Consider the following 25,878-nt stretch of genomic DNA (forward strand, 5'->3'; position numbering starts at 1 on the left):
TCTCTCTCTCTCTCTCTCTCTCTCTCTCTCTCTCTCTCTCTCTCTCTCTCTCTCTCTCTCTCTCTCTCTCTCTCTACTTTCTCTCTATTCTCTCTCTGTTCATTTATTATTTCTTCTACTTATTTAAATATATCTTCGTTTATTTCTTCAGTAAGTTTTTTCTGTCTATTTACTAGTTTCTTTGTATGTAGATGTGTTTAAGAAATGCTATTGGGATGAATACTCTGTCTTACCCTAGTGAAAAGTTACTCTAATTTAGGGGCGAAGTAGGGACATTCAGAATACAGAAATCACATTGAAATGATCTTTTGGTCTCTATTGATATTGAAGAGAATTGGGATTCTGATGGAATGTTAATAATATATTAAAGATCTTTGAAAAGAAAAAATTCTCCAATAAGAATCCTTTTAGGATTCTTTCCTCATCAAGATGTTATCAGTGATCATACCACCCTAGGGAATTCAAGTTAACTTCTTTAATGTAGCTATTTCAGTTAATGATTGTCACATTTATACCTCCCTAGTGTTCACTGATTTTTGATGTCATTTAATGCAGAAGAGATGATAATCTAAGTCTAGATTCTTCTTTTTGACTGTTGTTATCATAATCCACCTGGCATGTATATTGCTTTTATAAGACCTTGTAGTGAGTGGCAAGACAAAACCTGGGGATTTCTTGTCTGCTTGTTCCCCACAGAAGAGAAACTTAAGAGAATCAGATTCAATGGATATGAAACTAAATAAAGGCTAATGCTCCTCAACTCCTCCTGCATTCATACCAATTATTTGATCTTTTCTCATATCTTGTCTATATTTTGTCAAATATATATGTCTCCACTTCTCTATATTCACATAAATAAAATCCAAGTTCAGAATCTCCCCACCTTTCAGCCAAATATGAATTGCTCTATCTCAAGTCTCTCCCTACTCCAGACCATCTTCCATTCAGCTGTCAAGGTGATTTTTCAAAACCGTAGGTCAATTCCTATCACCCAGACTCCTTGATAAGCTCCAGTGGCTCCCTATTTTCTGCAGGATTAAATATAAACTCCTTTATTTGGCATTTAGAGTCCTTCTATAACCTAGCCTTTTACTATTTTTCCAGTATTCTCAACCTTCACTCTTTTCCCTTGACTTTATGATCCAGTTATACTAGTGTAAGGGTTAAATTAGGAATTTTGACAAAATAAGAGAGCAGCTTTTAATAACTTAAGTTTTAATGAGAATATAGAAGTTGTAAATTAATATTATCTCTTTAAGCCAGAGAAAAGAAAACTTCTGGCAGGTTTAAAAAATTTTAAATTTAGTTTAGTTAAAATAGAGATAGTAAAAGAATATAGTAAAATAAATATATTAAAGGAGAGAAATATAGGAAAGAGGTAGAGAATGAAATTTTCTAATATCTATACTAGTTATCCTATAATTACTACCTAAAGCTGCCTATATCTACCTATAACTGCCTAGAGAAAGTCCAGTTGATCACCCTTCAGCTCAGCTCAGCAGGCAGAATCAAAAAATATATCCCAACCACTAACTAATCACCAACCCATACTACCAGCAACCAATAAATAACGTCCAGTAGCCCAACTTCCCCACAACTGCGAGCCCTAACTGTCAGCAACTGACAACCAGACCAACTGATGATGGGCCCCCTTTTAGTCCCCTTCTTCTACCATACTTCCTGTCTGCATGGTTCCTCCTTCCTGTCTCTCTGGTTTTCTTCTTACTGTCACTGTGAACTGGTTAATCTCTACACATATCTATGGTAAGAGGACCTCCATGACCCAGTTAAATTTAAAAAAGGAATAAAGAATTCCTTTTTACACTAGGTTGTTTGATATTCTTTCAACCCAACATCCCATCTCTATTATAGATGCATTTGTATTGCTTCTCTACCATGCTTGGAACACTGGTTCCTCACTTATGTCTCAAAGATTCTTTGGCTTCCTTCAGAACTCATTTCAAGCATTATATTTTACAGGAGACTTTCTGATCCTGCTAGCTTCTAGTTTCTTCTCTTAAATTACCTTTTATCAACTTCGACTATACCTTCTATATACTTAGTTACTTACACATTGTCTTCTTCACGAGGCATGGGATTTGAAGATTAGAAATGCTTTGCTTTTTTGTCTTTATTTTTATACCTGGTTTCTGACTCATGATTAAAGTTTAATAAGTGATAATTAGTTGATATAGTGATTAACTTACCAATGGTGGTGGTGGGAAAGCATGATATAAAGGTATAAAGCACATGACCCACAATACTATTGATTGTGACACAAACTATATTAAAATGCAATTGGAAAATATTTAACAGGAAAAATAAAAATACCATAAAACATAGATAATGTTAATATGTGATTTTCTAGGTCAACATATGCCAGAAAATATTCTTATGAACAGATTGGTGCCTTTGTTTTTGTTTGAGTTGATGCCAGTGGTTTAGAAGACTAATTCTGTCAAAGTAATACTTTTGACTCTCTGAATTGAGTGGTATATAGGAAAGAAATCTCTTGCTCTTAGTTATTTTATCATAATATCTTTTGTTTCAGATGTTGCCAGAAGAATTAAAGTCCAGTTGTTCTAACAAGGGTCAGCCCATGTGCAATCTATATTTTGCAACATATATAGACCAGAAATCATGAGAAAGCTCCCCAGCATAATGAATGAAACTCCTTTGGTGAATTTATCGGAGCATGTGGTCACAGGTCAAACAGGCATGGATTGATAATAATCTTCATTATTGGAGAAAATATCCACATTGCTAAGCCCACAGGTGTTTTAAAACTTTACTACTATTTGATTAATAAAATATTATTTTTCAAATATCATCAACTATCATGAACATTGATTAATACCACTATGATTTGAATAGGGAAGGACAATTGATGCTATTGTGGTAAATTATTTTTACCCATTTTACAGATGGGAAATTGGTCTACTGTACAGGACACAGAAGTCAGAGATGAAGTGATTTTGAATTATTTTTTTCAAATGAAAACTCCATCTGATCATGTAAGATTATTTATTTGTAGTTAATCTATCAAGTGAGCAAAAGATGAATTCCTTTGTTTCTTTTAAATTTATCTGTTAAATTTAAATAGAGTTAATTCTCTCCCTTTTCATTCTTCACCCATTAGAGAAGGCATTATTTGACAAAAGCACATATGTGTGTATGTGTGTATATATAAAACTCTGCTTTCCTTATTTTTATTAATCAGTTTTTTTCTCTGTAAATTAAAATTTGAAAATAAGTCACAGGTGATTCTTATGCATTGAGAACATAAAGTGAAATAGGAACTAGGTCAAAGAATGAAAGAACAAGATTATATTTTTTAGTTTTTCTATTTCTGCTTTGTGTTGCTAACTTTACTAAAAGCATTTAAGTACATCAGATCTCATATTTTCTATTTTAAGAGTAGGAATACAGTTCCTTTGATTTAGAGCAGTGGTTCCCAAACTTTTTTGGCCTACTGTCCCCTTTCCAGAAGAAATATTACTTAGCCCCCTGGAAATTAATTTTTTTTAAATTTTAATAGCAATTAATAGGAAAGATAAATGTACCTGTGGCAATCACAGCCCAGCTGGATCAGTGCAGCACCCACCATGGGGCAGTAGCACCCACTTTGGGAATCACTGATCTAGCGATATTAGGAAAATTGATTGGTTTCAAATAAAAAGAGAAGAGGGTTCTTATTTTAAGCAATGGTCAGGTTCATCTTTCTTGGTTTCTATTACCTGTTGCATCGTAATTTGTTACCAAAGGTTGTGGTAAATCTCTGTTCATATTCCCACCATATAAACTAAAACATGACTTAGTCGAGAGCTACCATTGTTGTAGAGTGTTCTTATTTCACTATTAACTAATATATAAGAAAGGGTAATTAAAACAATAGTGGAAATTTCAAGGATTTCAAAATTTTAGCATAAAGTTGTTATTAAGAAGGTTTTGGATTAAATGTTATGAAATATAGTAATGAAAACATAATATAGTATTTCTGTTATCATTTTCTGTGTATTTTCAATCTATATTTGTTGAAAAGCCTTTTATCCTGAAGGTATTCTCATTTGGTGATAAGTAAAACAAAAGTAGTATTCATTTGTGTTAGTTTGCAAAAATGATTATATTAGTTTTGGCAAATTATTAGCTACTGTTAATCTTTATTTTTGTCCCACCAACAAAATACTATTTCTTTAATAAGATTTTCTGCATTCTTTGTTAGGAAAATTTTACATGTAAAGGAAACATCCTTAATCCTTTGTTTCTGTTCTACACTTAAAATTATGATACAAAAGGGGAAATAAAAGAATAAAGACTTTGTAGGAAAAGCTATTCATTGAAGTCTAATATTGAAAAAAAATACCCAAGATGGAATGTATTAGAGACTTATTTTCAAACCCCATGGGAAGTAAGAGGGAAAACTTAGAGAAGTTTGGCAACATCACTATCTTTAAATATTCAGAGTGCTTTCATATGGAAGGCAGAAGAGACATTCTTCTTGACCCCTGATGGGAGAACTAGAGATACTGTGTGAAAGTCAGAGGGAGGTAGATCAAGTTTTAATATATGGAAGAACATTTTACAAATTAGAGATATCACTAAAAGTAGTAGACTACCTTGACAGTGATAAACTAGTCCTTGGAAGTCTTTAATTGGAACCTGAATGTTAATCTTGTTGGGGAAGTTATAGAGAAGATTTAGGATTCATGTAGTTATTGGAATAGATGATATCCAAGGTTTTTTTGAAAAATAGTATTCTTTGAATCTAAAAATGTAAGTCAATATATGGATGCATTTCATGTTTCCTATTAGGCTCAGATACGGAAACCAAAGGTACAATCATTTCTTGGTTACCTTCGCTGAAGGATGAGAAGAGTGATTGTGCATAATCCAAAAAGTAATTTAACATGATTTCATAATAGATTATATATTTTACCATAGACTAATGTGGCAACAAGAGGATTTTTGAAGTATTAATTTATACTGTGCTGTTAATATTTTTACTTTTTATATTTTACAACAATATAAAATTTCACTTTTATAGAATGTAAATTGTTGAGGGCAAGATTATTTCAATTTTGATTTTGTGCCTTCTAAAATCAACTTCAGAAATATTTTGTACATTACTATTATGTATATGTTATCCACTCCAGCTAGATTTTAAAATTCTTTAGAATCAGAGCCTTTCCCCCTTTGGTCTTTATTCACTCAAGCACTTATACTGCCTTTCACACAATAGGTAATCAATGTATATATTTGTTAATGAATTAATCTCTAGTTCATAGTTTTGTGCTAGAATATAATAGATGATTATCAAATACATGATTGATTACTGAGGCTAACACACTAATGCATTTTAGTTTCCTAAATAGATCCTTCCTATAGAAATGAGTGCTTGGCTTAGGGAATGGGGTGAGATCTGGATGGAAACGTGGGTATATATCGACTCATTATTTTTTTATATCCACATGAGGGATGATAAATGATCTGACAGGTAGAAGCAGTGGGATATTGGAGAAAGTTAAAATCACTCCTTCCTTTCCTTGCAGTGGTTAGGAAATGCTTCATTAAAGACATTGTTTTGGACTTGATGATATTGCCATTTAATGTTCGGAATGGAACGGTGCTGCTGATGAGACTAGTAATGAAGTAAGATGCAACATCAATGAAAGAGAATAATGGAAAAAAGAGAGAGAAATAAGGGACAGTGTAAGATCTTGCAAGGAAACATTTTAAAAGTGGACCATACAGTCAAAGTAGCCCAATCTTTAAAAGGTTTTCAGGTGGAAAGAGAAGTAGGCTTGTTCTTTGCTGCTCTTAAGGGTAAAGCAAGGATTGATATCTCGGATTAAGATCAATGTCCCACTATCTCCCTGTGAGACCTTCCACAAATCATTTAAATCCCACTAGGTCTCAATTTGCACACATATAAAAAAGCACGTGACATTAGATGACTTAAATACCCTTTTTAACCAGCAAACTGATTACCACTTCCAATTCAGCCATCAAACACTGGCCCCTAGTCACTAGAAATGCCCAAAAAGGATAAAACAATCTATATTGGAATATTTAGGAGTGACTCCTGAATTGACTGGGAGACCAACCTGCTTGCTCTCAAAACTTCTTTATGATTCAACCCTGAAAGGTCAAGTGTCCCATGATAACCCTAGTGTATATGAAAAACAGCTTGTGATTATATGTAATTTTATAATAAGAGCTGGCATAAAGGGACAAATGACTGACCTCAGAGTTCAATATATATGTGTTCAAGTTCAGCCGCTGATGCATTTTGGCAGTTTGACCCTGGCAATCATTTATTATCAATTGACTTATCAGTGCCCCAGTGCTTGTAAAATGGTTTTTCCCACTTCTTAACCTGATATCTATTTTAATATGTGCCACAACTGTTGTGTTGAAGTTAGATTTCAGATAACTTATTAATATATTTTACACTTAATTTTCTTTACTGATCAAATGAACACAAAAATGATAAAACAGGTAGCCAATGCTGCAGTGATGGAATAATCAGAATTAGTTTCATCTTTGAAAATTATCAAAAGGAGGAAAAAAACCAATGTAGAATATGACCCAAAGAACCATAGTAAACTGATATAAACTGAGTAATTTTCAGAAACCATCAGATCAGTCATAAAGTAAAGAGCTGGGCCCTGAGTCAGGAAGACCTGAGTTTATATCTGGCCTCACACACTTAGTAGCTGTATGATCCTGAGTAAATCATTTAACTTCGGTTTGCCTCAGCTTCATCAACTGTAAAATGAGGATCATAACACCTACTTTCCAAGGTTGTTGTAACAATCAAATGGTATATTTCTAAATCCTTAGCACAATGGTTTGCCCATACTGGACTCTATCTTAATATCTATTCCCTTCCTTATCTCTTTTACCAGGGAAATTTTATTAATCTTGAAATTATTCATATTTGATTTGTTACCATGAAGCTATCTCCCTACTTACTCAACACAAACTATTGGCTCTTTTGGAGACTATGTCTAAAATAATCATATAATAATAATAATAATAATAATAATAATAATAATAATAATGAGAAATTACAGATTCTATAAATAATGTACAATAGAAGCAGATTTTCATTTTTTGATGATATCTGCTTCTGGAATTTTAATAATCCTGATTATTTCTTATAGAAACTTTTGTAGACCTGAACCCTTTTCAAATGCTGTACAGTCCTTCTGTAGATTTAACAGTTTGGATTTAGTGGATAAAGTGCTGCATGTGGAGTTAAGGAGAGCTCATTTCCAATCCTGTCTGAGACACAGACTAACTTTCTGATCCTCAATGATTCACTTAGTTTCACTGAACCTCAGTGTTCTCTGGTATAAAAATAGGGGTAATAATATTACTCTCCTCAAAGGGCTATATGTTAAATGAGTTAATTTATGTAAAATACTTTGCAAACCCTGAAATGATCATCACAATTAATTCAGGAAATTTAAGTGAAATTAGACAGCAGCAAATGTATTACCATACATAACACAAGCTACACATATAAACTATCATAAAGGATTTTAGTTAAAGGGAACTTTAACAATTACTTCCAAAATATCTAAATATATGAAATGCTCCAGAGAATGCTCAGTTAATATTAGTTAAATTAATATGACCCTATACTTTTATCTATAAATTTGGACTGCTTTTAAGAAACATGGGGCTATAGCAATTGAAGATTGTCTTTTTTAACATTTATTAATATTCATTTTTTTAAAAAGTTAATATGTTTACATGATTCATGCTCCTACTTTCCCATTCACCCCTCGCCCTCCCCCCACCCCTGGCCGATGCGCATTTCCAAAGGTTTAACATGTGTCATTGATCAAGACCTATTTCCGAATTGTTGATCATTGCATTGGTGTGGTAGTTTCAAATCAAAATCCCCAATCATGCCTGCCCCAACCCATGTGTTCAAGCAGCTGCTTTTCTTCTGTGTTTCTAATCCTGTAGTTCTTCCTCTGAATGTGGGCAGCGTTCTTTACCATAAATCCTTCAGAGCTGTCCTGGGTCATTGCAATGCTGCTAGTACAGAAGTCCATTACATTCAATTTTACCACAGTGTATTGGCCTCTGTGTACAATGTTCTTCTGGCTCTGCTCCTTTCGCTCTGCATCAATTCCTGGAGGTCTTTCCAGTTCACATGGAATTCCTTCAGTTTATTATTCCTTTGAGCACAATAGTATTCCATCACCAGCATATACCACAATTTGTTCAACCATTCCCCAATTGAAGGATATACCCTCCTTTTCCAGTTTTTGCCATCACAAAAAGATTGGTTATAAATATTTTTGTACAAGTCTGTTTATCTATGATCTCTTTGGGTTACAAACCCAACAATGGTATCGCTGGATCAAAGGGCAGGCATTTGTTTATAGTCCTTTGAGCATAGTTCCAAATTGCCATCCAGAATGGTTGGATCAGTTCACAAATCTACCAGCAATGCATTAATGTCCCAATTTTGCCACATCCCCTCCAACATTCATTACTCTGCCCTTCTTTCATTTTAGCCAATCTGCTAGGTGTCAGGTGATACCTCAGAGTCCTTTTGATTTGCATTTCTCTAATTATTAGAGATTTAGAACACTTACTCATGTGCTTATTGATACTTTTGATTTCTTTACCTGAAAATTACCTATTCATGTCTCTTGCCCATTTCTCAATTGGGGAATGGCTTGATTTTTTTTTATACAATTATTTCAACTCCTTGTATATTTGAGTAATTAGACCCCTGTCAGAGATTTTTGTTATATTTTTTCCCAATTTGTTGTTTCCCTTCTGATTTTGACTACATTGTTTTTGTTTGTACAAAAGCTTTTTAGTTTGATATAATCAAAATCATTTATTTTACATTTTGTAATTTTCTCTAACTCTTGCTTGGTTTTAAAATCTTTCCTTTCCCAGAGATCTGACAAGTATGCTATTGACAAGTACGCTGTGTTCACTTAACTTATTTATATTTTCCCTCTTTATATTCAAGTCATTAACCCATTCTGAATTTTTCTTGGTGTAGGGAGTGAGATGTTGATCTAAACTTAATCTCTCCCATATTGTTTTCCAAATTTCCCAGCAGATTTTGTCAAATAGTGGATTCATGTCCCAAAAGTTGGGCTCTTTGGCTTTATCATACACTGTCTTGCGGATATCACTTACCCCAAGTCTATTCCACTGATCCTTCCTTCTGTCTCTTAGCCAGGATTGTTTTGATTACCGCTGCTTTATAGTATAGTTTAATATCTGGTACTGCTAGGCCACCTTCCTTCACCTTTTTTCATTGTTTCCCTTGATATTCTTGATCTTTTGTTATTCCAAATGAATTTTGTTATAGTTTTTCTTAATTCAGGAAAAAAATTTTTGGTTGTTTGATAGGTATGGTGCTAAATAGGTAAATTAATTTGGGTAGAATGGTCATTTTTATTATGTTAGCTCATCCTACCATGAGCAATCCATGTTTTTCCAGTTGTTTAGATCTAGTTTCATTTGTTTGGAAAGTGTTTTGTAGTTGTTTTCATATAATTGCTGTGTTTGCTTTTGATATAATAAGCAAAGAAGGAGTCCTACCAAATTCCTTTTTTGCCACAAATATGGTACTGATTCCAAAGCCAGGTAGATAAAAAACAGAGAAAGAAAACTACAGATCAATCTCCCTAAAGAATATAGATGCAAAAATCTTAAATAGAATACTAGCAAAGAGACTCCAGAAAGTAATCAAGAGGATCATCCACCATGATCAGGTGGGATTTATACTAGGAATGCAAGGATGGTTCAACATTAGGAAAACCATCTACATAATTGACCATATCAATAATCAAACAAACAAAAATCACAGCATTATTTCAATAGATGCTGAAAAAGCCTTTGACAAAGTAGAGCACCCACTCCCACTGAAAACCCTGGAATGTATAGGAATAGAAGAACCTTTCCTAAAAATAATAAACAGTATATACCTAAAACCATCAACAAGCATCATATGCAATGGGGATAAATTAGAAGCCTTTCTAATAAGATCAGGAGTGAAACAAGGATGCCCATTATCACCTCTATTATTCAACATAGTACTAGAAACACTAGCAGTAGCAATTAGAGAAGAAAAAGAAATTGAAGGTATCAAAATAGGCAATGAGGAGACTAAGCTATCACTCTTTGCAGATGATATGATGGTCTACTTAAAAAATCCTAGAGAATCAACTAAGAAGCTTGTAGAAATAATCAACAACTTAGCAAAGTTGTAGGATACAAAATAAATGCACATAAATCATCAGCATTTCTATTTCCAACACATCACAGCAGCAAGAGGTAGAAAGAGAAACACCATTTAAAATCACCGTAGACAATATAAAATACTTAAGAAGATTGTCTTTTCTTTGGTCTTTACCCATCCATTATATTAACTTATAGTTACCAATGCAATCATCTAAAGCAAATATTCATAGGAACATAATATTACAAATCTAGAAATGGGAGGAGTGTGAGAGACCATTTAGTTCAAAATCCTCTTTTAACATAAAAATGGAATGAGTTATGTGACTTGGACAAGTATTTAGAAATAGAACTAGGTTTCATACTCTGATCTCATAATTCTAGATTCAGTATTCATTCCACTGCACAGGTTAATCAGACCTTACTCATATTACAATTGTTCGTTCATATTTTAATGCTAACTCATTCCATAGGAATAGCAAAAATAGTGAAAGAGATAAGAATGCCTAAGACGAAAGAAGCAACAATAATAAAAGCAGGCATGTTAAAATTTCTGTAGGTCTTTTCTTATTTTTAGTACAATTTTCAAAGTTGCTTTATATTATTTTGATCTCTTCCTGTCTCTTCCTGGATTCTGGAATTCCAAACCATGTTATCTCATCCTAGAACTCAGCACTTGGGTCCTGCTCACACTGGAATATACCTATACTGCAGTGGTTTCTTTAAACCTGGAACATCTTTCTGTATAGCTGACCTCCTTTTCCCATTGGTGAGTTCCTCTTGCAACCTCCCTTTTGGGAAGTGTCTCCGGCTGGTTTATCTTGGTCCTTTTCCTCCCTCCTGTACTTCAAAACAATGCCCCTGAAGCAGGTAACTTTCTCTCATGCTTTTTTTCAGCTTCTGTTTACATATTGTTTTCCCTATTAGAATGTAATTTTCATGAGGGCAGGAGCTTGTCTTTTGGATTCATTTGATTTGTTTCTGTTTTTTTTTTTGGTTATATTTGTGTACATAGTACTGTGCCTAGTGTCTGTTATCTAGAAGCACTTACTGCATGCCAGCTTTTTTCCTTTTTTGATGCTAGGTCCTCCTCAAAATTTGGGCAGTTATATATATATATATGATTATTTCAGTGATCAACTCCAAAGTTAGCACTTTGAGGTGAATATATTATTATGTTTAGTCAAACTGGGAAATTTTTGAAATTTTTTGAGAAATTTAAGAAATCCAAAAATTCTTTCAACCTACCTGGCAACATTTATCAAGTTCATTATGGATACTATTACATGGAATGCTCAGTGATCAGAAAACATACACCTGAAAAGAATGCCAAAACATCCAGGTTATTTGAGTTTAAAGATTAGTCTCTTCTGATAAAAAGCATGTTCTGAGGTATTCTGGAAAGAAAAAGGAAGATGAGAGCTAAAGGTATAGACAGAGGTTTAGGAGAGATGAAGTGTGAATTGCGTGAAAAAAAACCCTGAAATTTGAAGAATTTCTTTCTATTAAAAACAATACATTTCCACCAATTCCTCAAAAATTGTATCTATTGCTTATCACCTCAGATTGCTATAGGGAGGAATATTGTTTTTCAAATAATATAGAAACTTCAGTTATCTCAGTTGAAGTGGTAAGGATTCCTTTAACATTTTCCTTTTACAAAACTCCTGAGATGGAAAGAAAAACTTCTTTAAAAATCTTTGAATTGAGACATTTTTCTTCATAGAACTGTAGATTTTTAACTGAGAGATAGTGTAGGGGATCCCATAGAGTAACCCCTTTACTGATGAAGACAGTAAGATACAGAACAGTTTTATGATTAGTAAGTGTTTAAGGTCAGATTTGAACACAAGGGAGATCATATTGATTTTAAAGCCAGTGACCACTACATGATTTTGCCTCTTCAAAATCAGAAACAATCTATGATTTTATTTACAAGAGAACTAATATAGATTTAAAAAACATAGAGGAAAAAACCTCTATAAGTCTTGGTATGCCTTCTTCATAAATTTGTGACCCAAATCCTCCTTCCTTTGCTGCCCAGTCTTCTTCTAATGAGTATTACTAAACTTGGTTTTCCTTGGATAACACTCCAGTAATACTCAAAGCATTTACAGTTTGGTGAGACCTGATAAGGCTCATGCGGCCCTAACATAAGCTTTAAAAAACCAAGAGCTCTTGGAACACTTGAGATGGCCTTGGAATACAACTCTATGAGCAGTATATACTTTCACAGACTCAAGAAGATCAATTATCTTTATAGGATGGCTAAAGAAATCTCCAAAAGTAATATATCATTAGCATTCTTAATTATTCTTAACAAATATATACCAAGGCTATCTAAAGTCATCACTTTCATGATACAATTCAACTCTCTGTCCTAGGTTTGGTAGGCTTCCTATGTTTTATCTCCTGCATCACACAGCCCAATGGCTATCTCTCCTTTTAATTTAATATGTTGGTAATATCTTTCTTTTAGATTGAAGAATTTTTTTTAATCCTACACTTGCAAGTTTTGGAAAGTTACTATTGCACTACAGTACAAATAGGGATAGAACAATTTTCTCTGCTTTGTATATTCAGCTGTAGGATGGTTATGACATGGTTAATCAGGCAACTTCTTTGTTTATCTTGTATAATCATCATCATCATTATTAGCATAATAGTGGTTATTATAAATAGCACTTGTTTTGTTGTTATTCAGTCATTTTTCAGTCGTGTCTGACTCTTCATGACCCCATCTGAGGTTTTCCTGACAAAGATACTGTCATGGTTTGCCATTTTCTTTTCCAGCTCATTTTATAGATTAAGAAATAAGTCAAACTGGTTTAAATGACTTGCCCAGAATCCCACAACTAGTAAGTGGCTAAGACCAGTTTTGAACTCAGGAAGATGAGTTTCCAGGCTTGGTACTCTATCCACTGTACCATACAAACTCTTACTAGCATTTATGTAGCACCTATGATATGCCAGGCACTGTGCTAAATACTTTACAAATATTATCTTATTTGGTTCTCATATGAAAACTGAGAGATAACATCATTATACTTATTTTACATTTAAGAAACTGAGGAAGATAAAAGTTAAATGACTTTTTCAGGATCTCATGGCTAGGAACTGGTGTAAGGCTCAATTTAAATCTTTAAATTCAAGTCTTCCATACTCCAGGTCCAGTGCTCTATACACTATGCTACCTACCCAGATACTGGTAAACCCTAATCATTATTTATAAATATTTCTGGCCTGCAGGATAGACATGATGCTTAATAGAGCATACCAGTGGTCACATAGGCTTATGGGTGGATTTTCAAGAGCTAACTTTTTTTTTGTATTAGCTGTTTTTCTTAAGAGTTCTAGTACATGAGAAATATTGCATAAAAATCTCTTTTGACTACAAACTAGTAATTTCTCATGACTCATATATTTCTACACATCCCTGAAATATCTATTAATATGATAGACCTATAATTTAATACTTGGTACCCCGGCATCTTCTAAGAGTTTATGCACCTACTAAAGTATTAAGATTGGATTCTATGCCAGCTATTGTATCCATCTTAATGCTTATACTTGACATTCACTTGGGATTTTATTTTAGCAGCTGCTCACACCTCTGTGATGTTATAAATATTAAGATTGTTAGCACTAAAGTGAAACAGCTTTTAGCATTTAATGGTAAGTGGGCAATGTTTTCTCCAGTTTTAAAAAGTTGGCACTATTTGAGAAATTATCTGTAAATCAATTTAATAAAGAATCCAGGTTCATATTTTTATATAGTTACTATAATTATATAATAAAGAAGGTTGGGAAAACCATATGTCATTGTGACTACGTACCAGACACAGTTTCATAAAATATTGCTTCATAGACATAATTTACTGCATAAGATCAATGATGAGAGCATGAATGCAGGGCAAATATATGGCTTTAATTAATAATCAATAATAATGATAACAACAATAATAAATTTTCCTTCATCGAAGTCATTCCCAAAGGTGTGTAGACGTCTAACCAGAAAATAACTGGAAATAGATTTGCCTCAGATAAGATAATGCTGTGTGCGGGGCAGAAAGGCCAAAGAAACAAAAGAAGCCTTGGATACTCTGTTCCCATCTGTATCATGAAATCAAAAAATCTGAAATAAACACAAGCATTAATCGTACAGTTACTATAATCGAAAATTAATATATCAGAAAGCAATGCTGTCTACTTCATTGCAAATATAGATTTAAATTAGACAATTACATATTTTCTATTTGGTAAAGCTGATTTTAAAAACTAGAAAGTACACCTAACCTTCCCCTTCACCGCACACAAACAAGGAAGATAATTACTTTTTCATCTTTCTTGGTATAATGCCAGTACTAGTATCCCTACTTTCTTAAACCTGAGAAGTTTCTGAAAATAAGATACTGAGCAGTAAAAACACATGGGTAGGAGTGGCACATTAAATGGAATAAGAGATTCGTAATCTTCCTGACTCAAAATATTTCTAAGCACATTTTGTGCTTTGACAGAGAGTTAGTAAAGTTTAGTGAGTTTTAAATACAGAAACCCTAAATTGGAATCTTGACCCTGGCACATAGTAGTAGGAATGACCCTGGCTTTGGTATTTAACCTCTGAGTATCCAAGGTGACTCTTATAGAATGATCAAGTTTAAAAAACTGTTAATATAAATTAGTGTGGGAGGATTGATGGTCACTTTACCAGGAATCTCCTTTCATGAAAGGAATTACAAACTTGTATCTCAACAAAATAATAAAATAATTCCTGACTATTAGGGCAGGTGCTGGTCCACAAAATCCTTTCAGGAAATTGTCATCATTTTCTTTCTACATTATTGGAATCATAGTTACCAATATGACTGATTTTGAAGTTGATTTCATATGGTTTGATTTTATTATCCCATCTAAAATAGATAATGTTTCTTTGCCTGTATTCCACCAGCACACATCATTAGCATATTTGGACAAGGAATCTACCATTTGTTTCTTTGCATCAGAAACCATGATTCTACAAAAAGTAGCTTATTTAGGAGATGATCTTAAAGACACAAGTCACTTGGTGCTCTTCGATGTCTCATAAGAAAAGAGAATGAAGTGTAACAAAAAGAATACTCCTATTAGTAAGGGAACTGGGATCCTGACCATTTTTTCCTACCAGCTAGCTGTGATTTAGGAAGTTTATTAGTATATAAATACCTGGTAAGTAGAAGTAATTTAATTTTTCATATTTATATCTCTATGGGTAACTAAATGGTTCAATGGATAGAGCACATAGCCTGGAGTCTGGAAGGCCTGAATTCAAATATGATCTCATTCACTTCATAACTATGTGATCCTGGTCAAGTCACTTAACCTTTTGTCTCAGGTTCCTCATCTGTAAAATGAGTTGAAGAAGGAAATAGCAAATCACATCAGTATTTTTAGCAAAAATAAACAAGCAAAAAAAGAAATCCTCTAATAGGATCAAGAAGAGTCGGACACAACTGAAAGGCCTGAAGAAAAATAAAACTTAAATCTCCAACACCCAAGCAAAATGCCCTTCTGGGTTTAATAAAGTCTTTTTGATTGATTGGTTGATTGATTGATTGATTGATTGACTTTTCTGGTCTTTGACCTTTTCATCTATGTAAAATGTGAGGGTTGGACTAAATAATTTCTAGGATGACTTCTAGCTCTGAAATCTATGAGCTTCTCCAATTCTCTCTCCAGAGAAATATAGGCAATAGGTTTATGATGGAAGGAAAGAAAGCATCTCACTTGTAAAGATTTCTAACTGTGTAAACATAACACAAGTTTCTTAACATTTTTTATAATTTCTTAACATTATATACATACACATTTATAAAATTTAGGATTTTATGTAGAATACAAATATACACATATGCATATGTATCTCTATTGTATCACATTGACATTTTAAACTTTAACCTGATTTCTCCTATTTATAAATATTCCTAGAAAGAGAGAATTTTGGACTTGATCTAGTTATGTGACTGGACAAATTATTTAACCTCTCTAAACCTTATTTTCTTGTCTATAAGATAAATATCTCAAAAGGTCATTATAAGGTTTAAATGAAATAATGAATGTAAATCACCTTAAAAAAACTTAAAATACTAATTAAATGTCAATAATTATTACTTGATAAGATATTTGATATTCCCTAAAATCTGTACCTTACTGACGATTAGTTTACACAAAGGTATAGACTATAGAAAGTATGCCAAGAAAAAGGACACCAAGACTTTGCATTTCCATCTCATCTACGTATCCTGAATTGTCTGGGAAATTGAGTGTTCTTTCATCTAACACTAAGATCTGTCATTGTTAGAATGAAAAAGAATCTTTGCAAGGCAGTTTTGGAGAATCCAATTGTTGTTAACTATTTAATTTAATTGTTCATTTCTCAAGGTCAGCAATCTGGGAGCTCTCCAAGTGCTACTTTTTTATCCTTCCACAAGGGAAAAGAAAACACACACACACACACACACACACACACACACACACACATAACTACACATGAGATTTATACTCAACCAAGTTAAAAATCATGTTCATAAATTTATATTTCTTAAACCACCAAACAATGGATAAAAAATCATATAAGTTCACAGATGGAGGAATTTCTTTGAAAGTTAGAATATGACTGAATGTTGTAGTAATCTTGTTTCATTTGTTTGACTTGAAATATTATTTTAATGAACTACTTTACTATTTTCAGCTTCCAGAAAATAGATATCACAATATATTCAAACATTAATAATTTTCTTTGAATATTTCCCTTTTTATGACTAATTTCAGAATTCTCGATATTTCCACTTCTTGAAGATATGGTGTTTCAGACATAATTATTGGCAGCATAGAGTCAAACTAATAATATATTTGCAGGCTGGAGCTGCAGTTTAATTAATACAAGGAACTTCCTTCTTTGGTACAGATTGACATTTCTTCAATGATGAATAATCTCAGAATTGCCTGATCAAGTAAGGGAGATAATGGGAAAAATTCCAAGGTCATGTGGACATTATATATCAGAGGCAGGATTTGAATCTAGGTTTTCCTGACTCAAAGCCTGGATCCAAATTCATTACACTGAAATGATTATTAAATAGAACTTATCCAGATAAAATTTTGGCTTTTCTATTAACCATACCCTTCTAACATTTAATCAGAGTTTGCTCATCTATTCATTATGAATTTTAAGAATAATTTAATAACAAACTCCACTTCATAACCATTTTCTCATTATTAATAAAGAAATAATGTTTCTAAAATCATGAGGGACAGATACCAGAGACCACCAAAATTCAAATGAATCTTATTACAAGGTTTATGATGTCTGTCTGCTAAGATCTCATAAGAATGTTTTGAAGATATGTACTTGTATCCAACCAATCACTAATTAAAATATTCATGTTTCCATCAGGTTATGGCACAGAAGACAATATCAGCACAAATATATCCAAGATATTTAGGATTTATCTTTTAAGATGTTTTTCCCTTGGTTGTGGGAGTTGATTTTTGCATATTTTCCTCATATATTTATAGATTTGCTAAGCAAATTGCTTAGCAAAAATCCAATTTAAGCCACATTTTGTGAAATTTTTTGAAATTGTATATGTGTATAAGTATTTACTAAGTGTCTGTGATATAAGCACTTTACAGATTCAATTGAGGTAGATATAATCATCATTTCCATTTTTAAATTTGAGAAAACTGAGGAAGACAAAAGTTAAGTGACTTTCCCAGGGTCACACAAATAGTGTTTGAGGTTGGATGTTGATTAAGATCTTCCTGATTCCAGGCCCAGTATTATATCCACTATACACCTACCTGCATTTAAAAATAATATGAAATACTTCAGGAATTTAGTAGATCAATACACAATTCCTAATAATTAGCAATTTTTCTGTACCTTTAAACCAGTGATTTATTCCTGGAGTAAGAGCAGAATATGGTTTTGAACATAATGGGTTACATTTTTTGTAGGATGTACCAAAGGCAGAGGGATACAATGAAAATAATGTTGGATATGGAGTCTGTGAATTGGAGTTCTGGTTCTGCCACTTACTCTTTGTATAATCTTGGAATAGTAATTTCACCTCTTTAGGACTTGGTTTTCTCATGTATAAAGTGAGAACATTGGACTAGATGACCACCAAGGCTTCTTCTGTTTCAAATTTGCTTATCTGGACTCTTTAAAGTAGCCAAATGTTATCCATCTATCGAATTTTTCTAACACTGCAGAATTTATTCTTTAGGATTGTGAGGGGAAAAAAAGAAGCATCCACCTACATTGGTTGATTAAAAAAATAGTCACCATTTTAAAAGCTTGGACAAAGGGCACAGAGTGTTGATATAATACCACAATTGTCACAAGCAACTGTAACTACATAAGTTTATTCCATTGCCATAGGACTGGTATATTAATAAGTCAAACAATGAAATCAAGTAATAATCAAAAAATTTTAGTCTCTACCAGGAATCTAGGGGAGGGGAGAATCATGAAATTTTATAAAGACTGAAGAGTAGGGAAATGTATTTTTTCTTTTTTAATTACTTCCTGTTCCAATATCTAATTGTTGAAAGATTTTTGCTTTCTTAAGATAGCTGCACTGAGATCAATAATTGCAGATCATGTTAATGCAATTAGAGGATTCCTTAGCTGTTAGGAAAATTAGCTTGGGTTGCTAGAAAAGAATAATGCTATACTTAATGAATAGTCTGGCTAATTTGTCACCAAATGGACATCCATAAATCTACTTTAGCAATTTATACATTAGAAAAGTAGCTTAAGTGGGGCTTGGGGCTAAGAAGATTTTTTTCTTAGACTTTTGTATAGTTATCACTGATGCATAGTTTAGCTGTTTATGGCATGAATGTTGAAAATGGCACCTCAAGATTGAATTCACTTGGTATATTTGTTTTACTTGTTGGCTCACACCTGTGGTCAGTGATATATTTTACAAATGAATAAATACGTACAAAAGTTTGTAAAATCATAAAACGTTAGAGCTAGAAAAGATCTCGGAAATAATTTCACCTATCTCCCTACATTGATTTTCAAGATAAAAAAAAAGAACTGAAGCCCAGAAAGAGAAGGGATTTTTATAAACTCTTAAATACAGATGTACAGAAGATAGCTTCCTGACTATCAGTAATAATCTTTTGATTATATGTTATTATTTCTACTTGTCACATTTTTAAGTATATATAATACAATGACCAGTCATGTTAAAAGCAGAAAATTTGCTAATTGAACCTGTTTCTGGTATGCCAACTACGGGGACCAGGGGGTCTCTATAGGATTTGAAATAAATCAGTATATAAGAATAAAATGGTTATGCTAAATTTCTCCAGGTGGTTTCAGTAAGAAAAATTGAATTCTCTTACTGAAAAGGATATGCCTTTACAACAGATAATGTTCATCTATTTTCTATTCTTTGACAAATTTCTAGGTGTGGGTAGCAGGGAAATCATTTTCTTGGTTCCAATCAGGGCTGGAGTTAGATTTTGGTATTGTGGAGTACTTAATTTTCTATGTTATTTGTTGAAATTAATTGCCATTCCCTATTTCGCAGAATCACTGACACCAACTTATCTCGAATATATTTAACTGGAAAGTATATTTTACATTATATCGTAGGAGATATGACATAACATGGTAATGCTCTAAGGAAAGATAATATAGTGGCTTAGATTTCTACTAAGACATAAATGACTGGTAGAAAATGTGAGGTAGAATGCAAAGAATACTAGTTTTGGAATCAAAAGACACCTGAGTTTGAGCCCTAATTCTGACACTTCCTAGCTTTGTAGCCATGGACAAGTTATAGGTCTTAGAAACCTCAATTTGATAATTTGTAAAATGAGCATAATAGTAAAAGTAGCTCTCAACATTATTGTGAGGAATATGTGTCTGTCTATATCTTTTCTATACGTCATGCTTCATAAACTTCTAATTTCAAATGAATGAATATGAATTGGTAGGAACCTCAGAGGCTACTTATTCTGTATTCTATGTGAATAATAATCCACTTTATAACTGCAAACATGTATGATCTAGCAGCTGTTTCTTGGAGATTCCCTACTCAAGGGGGAATCCCTTACACCCTTGAGGAAGCACACACTACTTCTGTGATTGTTAAGTATTTTTTCTGCTAATATTCTTGGATTTCTCACTATATGCCTTCCACTCTTTGCTCCTAAATCTGTTTTTGTGCCTTTAATCTAACTGAAATAGAAACATGAATGATATGTGATTTAATCAGTTCAGAGAACTCCTGGTATGGAAATTGCCTCTGCCAATGCATAGTACAACCTATAGCTTATTTCATAAAAACCTAAAGAATGGCTTAAAATACACAAAAATTAGGAATTAAGGTTTCCTGATTTTGAGTCCAGTATTTTCTCTCTTATTCCCTTCAGCTTCTACATGAGACTCTTTCAAATATTTGAAGACTTCTTCTGTGTAACGATTAAATTTTTCTTCTCTCAGATACTTGTCTCCATTTCCTTCAAGTAAACCTCTTACGATAGTTTCTTGTCTTCTCACCTTCCTGCTCCTCTCCTTCTGGACTTATTATAGATGGTGAACACTCTGCCTAATCTGTGGTGTCCAAAAGTGAATGTGATGATCCAGATGTTCTTTGGCTAGGGCATGTACAACCAATAACCCTCATTCAAAATGCTATTTTTCTTTTGCTAATGCCTTTGAAGAGCTGCAATTTTACGAATGTTTATGTTTGACAATTTGAATCTCATTTCATAAAATTTTGAGATGAAAATAATATTTTCATAGTTATTTATTTTTAAGCGGGAGGTGAAGAGCACAAGTCAAAGAAGGAGCTTGGGAAATATTAATTATCCTTTTTCCCCAAGCCCACTCCTCAGTGTTTCCACAGTCAGGGTTATAGAAAAACAAAGGGGCCAGATTTATGTAGCTCCAGATTCCAAATGATAGTCCTATTTAAGGTGCATTGATTTTTATGTACTATATTTATTATTGAATGATTAAAATGGATGTTTTCAAAGAATGATGAATTCCTGGTTGCTTGTCACTTGTGAAATTCAGGTAAGCTAAAGCGTAAATTCTGCTGTTTTGAAACATTTTATAATACAGTTCTCTAAATAACAGGAAAGAGTAGTTTTTCCAATGTTGTAAGAGAAAAAATATATAAAGGAAAGCTCTTTAAAAAAAGCCTTTGAAGATGTAATGCCTGGATGCAGCCATCCTAGAAAGCTTTTCAATCATAATAATTTCTTCAGCAATAACGATGTTCTTTTCTTAGAGGAAGGTTTTTTTTTAATTGCTACAAATTGGTGATTTGCATTAGTTTCTTCTCACTGTAAACATTAGAAAAATTATTTTTATTTCTGATTAGCTTTGGGTGAATTTGCAGATTTTTGTAAATATCTAGAATTCTGTTTACTCAGGTATTTCTAAATTGAGAAGTCATTATTCAATAAACTATTTCCTACCTTTAATTCCTAATTTTTAGTTTTAATTAGTGGCCTATAATTAAACTATTTTTGTTTGTCCTTGAAACTAAAATTACCAAGCCATAAAAAATGTAAATTTGCTAACTAGCTTTTATGAATGAAAACAAGTTTTTAAATTTGTGCTTCAAATCTGTGTCTTATTGAAATATATACACCAGAACAATTATAATGCTCTGCAACATCTTGAACAAAATAGATATTTCAGACACACACACACACACACACACACACACACACACACACCAAATTCTACTGCTATAAATTTATTAACAACTAGCATGTTTTTTCTTTTTTTTAAATCTTCCTTTTGATGTAATTGTCCTCCCCATATCCCAATTCTACCTATTTAACACTTACTTTTCATTTAAATAAATATACTCTTCTTCATTAAGTATTTCTAGATTCTTTCTTTTCCCCTTTGCCTTATTTCAATTTAACAGTCGTTGGCCATTAAACTTACATATTTTCCCTTAGTTTATTCAATTCAAATAATTTGTTGATTTCCTGGTGCTTTTATCTACACAGCTTCCAAGACCTACTCTTCTACTAGACTTCCCTTCTGCTGCGCAGAGTTAGTTATATTCTGAATCTTATCATCAGTCACACGCACTCCACTTTCGTGTTCAAGAAATATGAAATCCATGATCATATCATAATCTTTTAACCATCCCATCCTTCCCTTTATTTTACTCCTCTCGAGGATGTATAGGTAAATGTTTTACAACAAACCCTCAAAAAATGTGGTATGGCCAACTTTACTTTTAATGTTCATTATTAAAATTTTTCACATCTTTTTTTAATCTAAAGAATCAGTATTACAATAAATTAAGCCCTGATGTGTAGTTTGCACGTTTCTATGGTTTAAATGCTCAGAATGAAAATTTAAGAATTAGCTCTTATGCATTGGTCCAAGCTGGCTCCATCACATACCAGCTACTCCCTTTCAAGCAATTCTTTGGCCTACTAAGATGTCCCAATCCACCATTCTTCAGTGTTTTTTTTTCAGGTTACCAATCATGTTCTGAATACATTCTCCTCTTTTCCTAAACGCCTTAGTTAATTAGTTCAAATTTATTTTACTTTCTATATTTAAATATCTTGTCTAATCTCTACCTTTCTCTTGCTAAATTCCATATTATTTACACCATCTATTCACACATAAATCCTCTTGAATGGCTCTGTAGAAAGTAAAAAAAAACAGGTTTCTTGGGTCTGTTATAAATTTATGTCATCTAATTGCCACCAGATCCTTACTAAAGAATAGTAATTAAATCAAGCCATTCCCCAATTGACAAATGGTTAAAAGACATGAATAGACAATTTTCAGATGAAAAAATAAAAAAAAAACTATCAATAATTACATGGAAAAGTGTTCTAAATCCCTCCTAATTAAAGAAATGCAAATCATAAAAAACTCACACCTAGCATATTGGCCAACATGACAATAAAGAAAAATAATAATTATTGGAGGGGATGTGGCAAAATTGGGACACTAATGCATTGCTGGTGGAGTTGTAAATTAATCCAACCGTTCTGGAAGACAATTTGGAATTATGCTCAAAGGATGCATGCCTTTTGATCTAGCAATAGCACTCCTGGGTTTGTATCCTAAAGAGATAATAATGAAAAATATTTGTACAAAAATAGTCATAGCCACTCTCTTTGTGACGGCAAAAAAATTGAAAAATGAGATGTCCCTCAATTGGAGAATGGCTAAACAAATTGTGATATATGATGGTGATGGAATGCTATTGTGCTGTAAGTGTAAGGAATGATAATCTGGAGGATTTCTATATGAACTGGAAGAACCTCAATGAACTGATGCAGAGTGAAATGAGCAGAGCCAGAGAACATTGTACATAGAAAGTGAAACATTGTGGAACTATCCAATATCTACTGCAATAATACAGGACACTCCTGAAGGACTTATGAGAAAGAATGCTATCCAAATTGAAAGAAAGAACTATGGGAGTAGAAATACAAAATAAGAATATATCACTTATCATTTGTATATATGGTTATATGATTTAGAGTATTGGCTTTAAAAGATTGCTCTATAGCTAAAAGGAATAATATGGAAATAGGTACAAAGTGATAACATTTCTACAACCCACTAGGATTGCTTGTTGGCTCTGGAGGGTGGGAGGGAAGAGGGGAGGAAAATAAAATGAATCATGTAAACATGGAACAACATTTTAAAATAAATTTTAAAAAATTTAAAAAATAAAGGAATCTCTAAAACATCTATTTCTTTAATGTGTTCTTTTTCACATTCACCTACAGCAACTATTTCAGACTTTCTCATCTTTCTTCAGATTTCCTATAGCATCTTTCCATTCCCTCAGCCATAGATCTAATCTTGAGTTTAACCAAAATATTATAGATGATTTTTCGAGAGTTCCCTCTTGAAGGAGGAGCTCCCTCTTCTCATCTCACACCCTTTGAATTCATTCTAAACTGCCTGTTCTTTCATTCAAGTCTCTGATTTAAAAAAAAGTTGCCCCTCCAAGGGCAACTTATGTCCATATATCCTTGATCTCATCCTTTCCAGTCTTTGCCAGCAGATTGGCCCTGCTACTATTCCTTTGTTCTTTTGTAATCTTCAATTTCTCCCTATCAAAATTGCTCCTTCCTTCTTACAAACAAGCCCATGTACCTCATCCTCAGAAAAACAAAATACTCCTTACCGTTCCTTCTAGCTTTAATCCAAATAAATTTGAAAAATCAATATGTATTTGGTATCTTGTTCTTTTTCTCTCACTCTTCTAAATATTTTGGCAATGTGGTTTCTGATTTCATCACTGTACTCAAACTATACTCTTCAATAATACCAATGGAGGGGGAAAAAACAAAAAAAGTTACTATTGATTTATTTACCAGAGCTATTAACCTTTTCACAACCCAGATCTTCCTTGGTTTCTCTCTAGTATTCAACATTTTTAGTTGTCTTCTCCTGGTTATTTTTCCTTCTCTGGATTTAAGTGACATTTTTTTCAATGTAGTGCTCAGCACTGCTCTGAGGGACTTGAGAAAGCCAATTGTTAAATTTCCAATGTGAACGTTTTAAATGAAAATACCACAAATCAGTGCTTGATTTACTGTTTTGTTAATTGGCTAGAATCCAGAAATTAATATGCAAAATGTTAGTCATACAGATTAAGCCTAAAAGTTTATCATGCAATATGTTTAGAGGATGGGGCAGAAGGAGAATAAAGTGAGAGATTTTGTTATATGATCTGGGAGCTATGGAACTCCACAATGATGTTCCTCTACATTTTCACTTCTGGGTCTCTTTGGTGTAGTGACTGGTAGATTCTTTTATTTATATTTTACCTCTAATCCTAGAATTTATGAGCAGTTTCCCTTGACTTTTTGGAATATGGTTCTTAAAAAAAACACTTTACCTTCCATCTTGGGATCAATACTGTGTATTGGTTCCAAAGCAGAAGAGTGATAAGGGCTAGATAATGGGGGTTAAGATACTTGCTCAGAGTCACACAGCTAGGAAGAGACTGAGGCCATATTTGAACCTAGAACCTCCCATCTTTAGGTCTGGCTCTCAAATCACTGAGCTACCCAGCTTCCCTCTATGATTCCTAAATCATCACTCATGGTAAATCTCTTGTTGACTCAACAATGCCTTTCACAGTCATACTCTACTCTCTTACACAATGGCTATGACCCTTGTGAAGGACTGCCTTTGCCAAAAAAAATCTATTCACTGAGCCTCTTACATTCTCTCTTGCTTAGTTTGCCTATTCAATTTCAATATTTTTAAAAGCCTACCTCAAATGTTATCTTGTGTTGGAGGCCTTCCTCTCTCTACTTTTTCTACTTTCTCCAATGATGTCTTACCTTCAGATCTCACATCCTACTTAATTTTGCACTTCTACAATTCTGATAGTTTCTTTTTGTTGATTTCTTATTCTTTTTAATTTTTATTGCATTACTATCGTTTATGAATGTGTCTTATCTCCATACTAAACCATAAGCTCCATGAGAGTAAGAATTATAGAAAAATTATATATCCTTCAATGGCTAATATTGTACTCAGTGGAGTAGGTGTCTAATAAACATCAAACTGCTGTTGAAGTACTTGATCTATTCAATTTGAAAGTAACATGACTCTAAGTGAATAATTCT

Source organism: Gracilinanus agilis, chromosome 4 (assembly GCF_016433145.1).
Source record: "Gracilinanus agilis isolate LMUSP501 chromosome 4, AgileGrace, whole genome shotgun sequence".
Lineage (NCBI taxonomy): Eukaryota > Metazoa > Chordata > Mammalia > Didelphimorphia > Didelphidae > Gracilinanus > Gracilinanus agilis.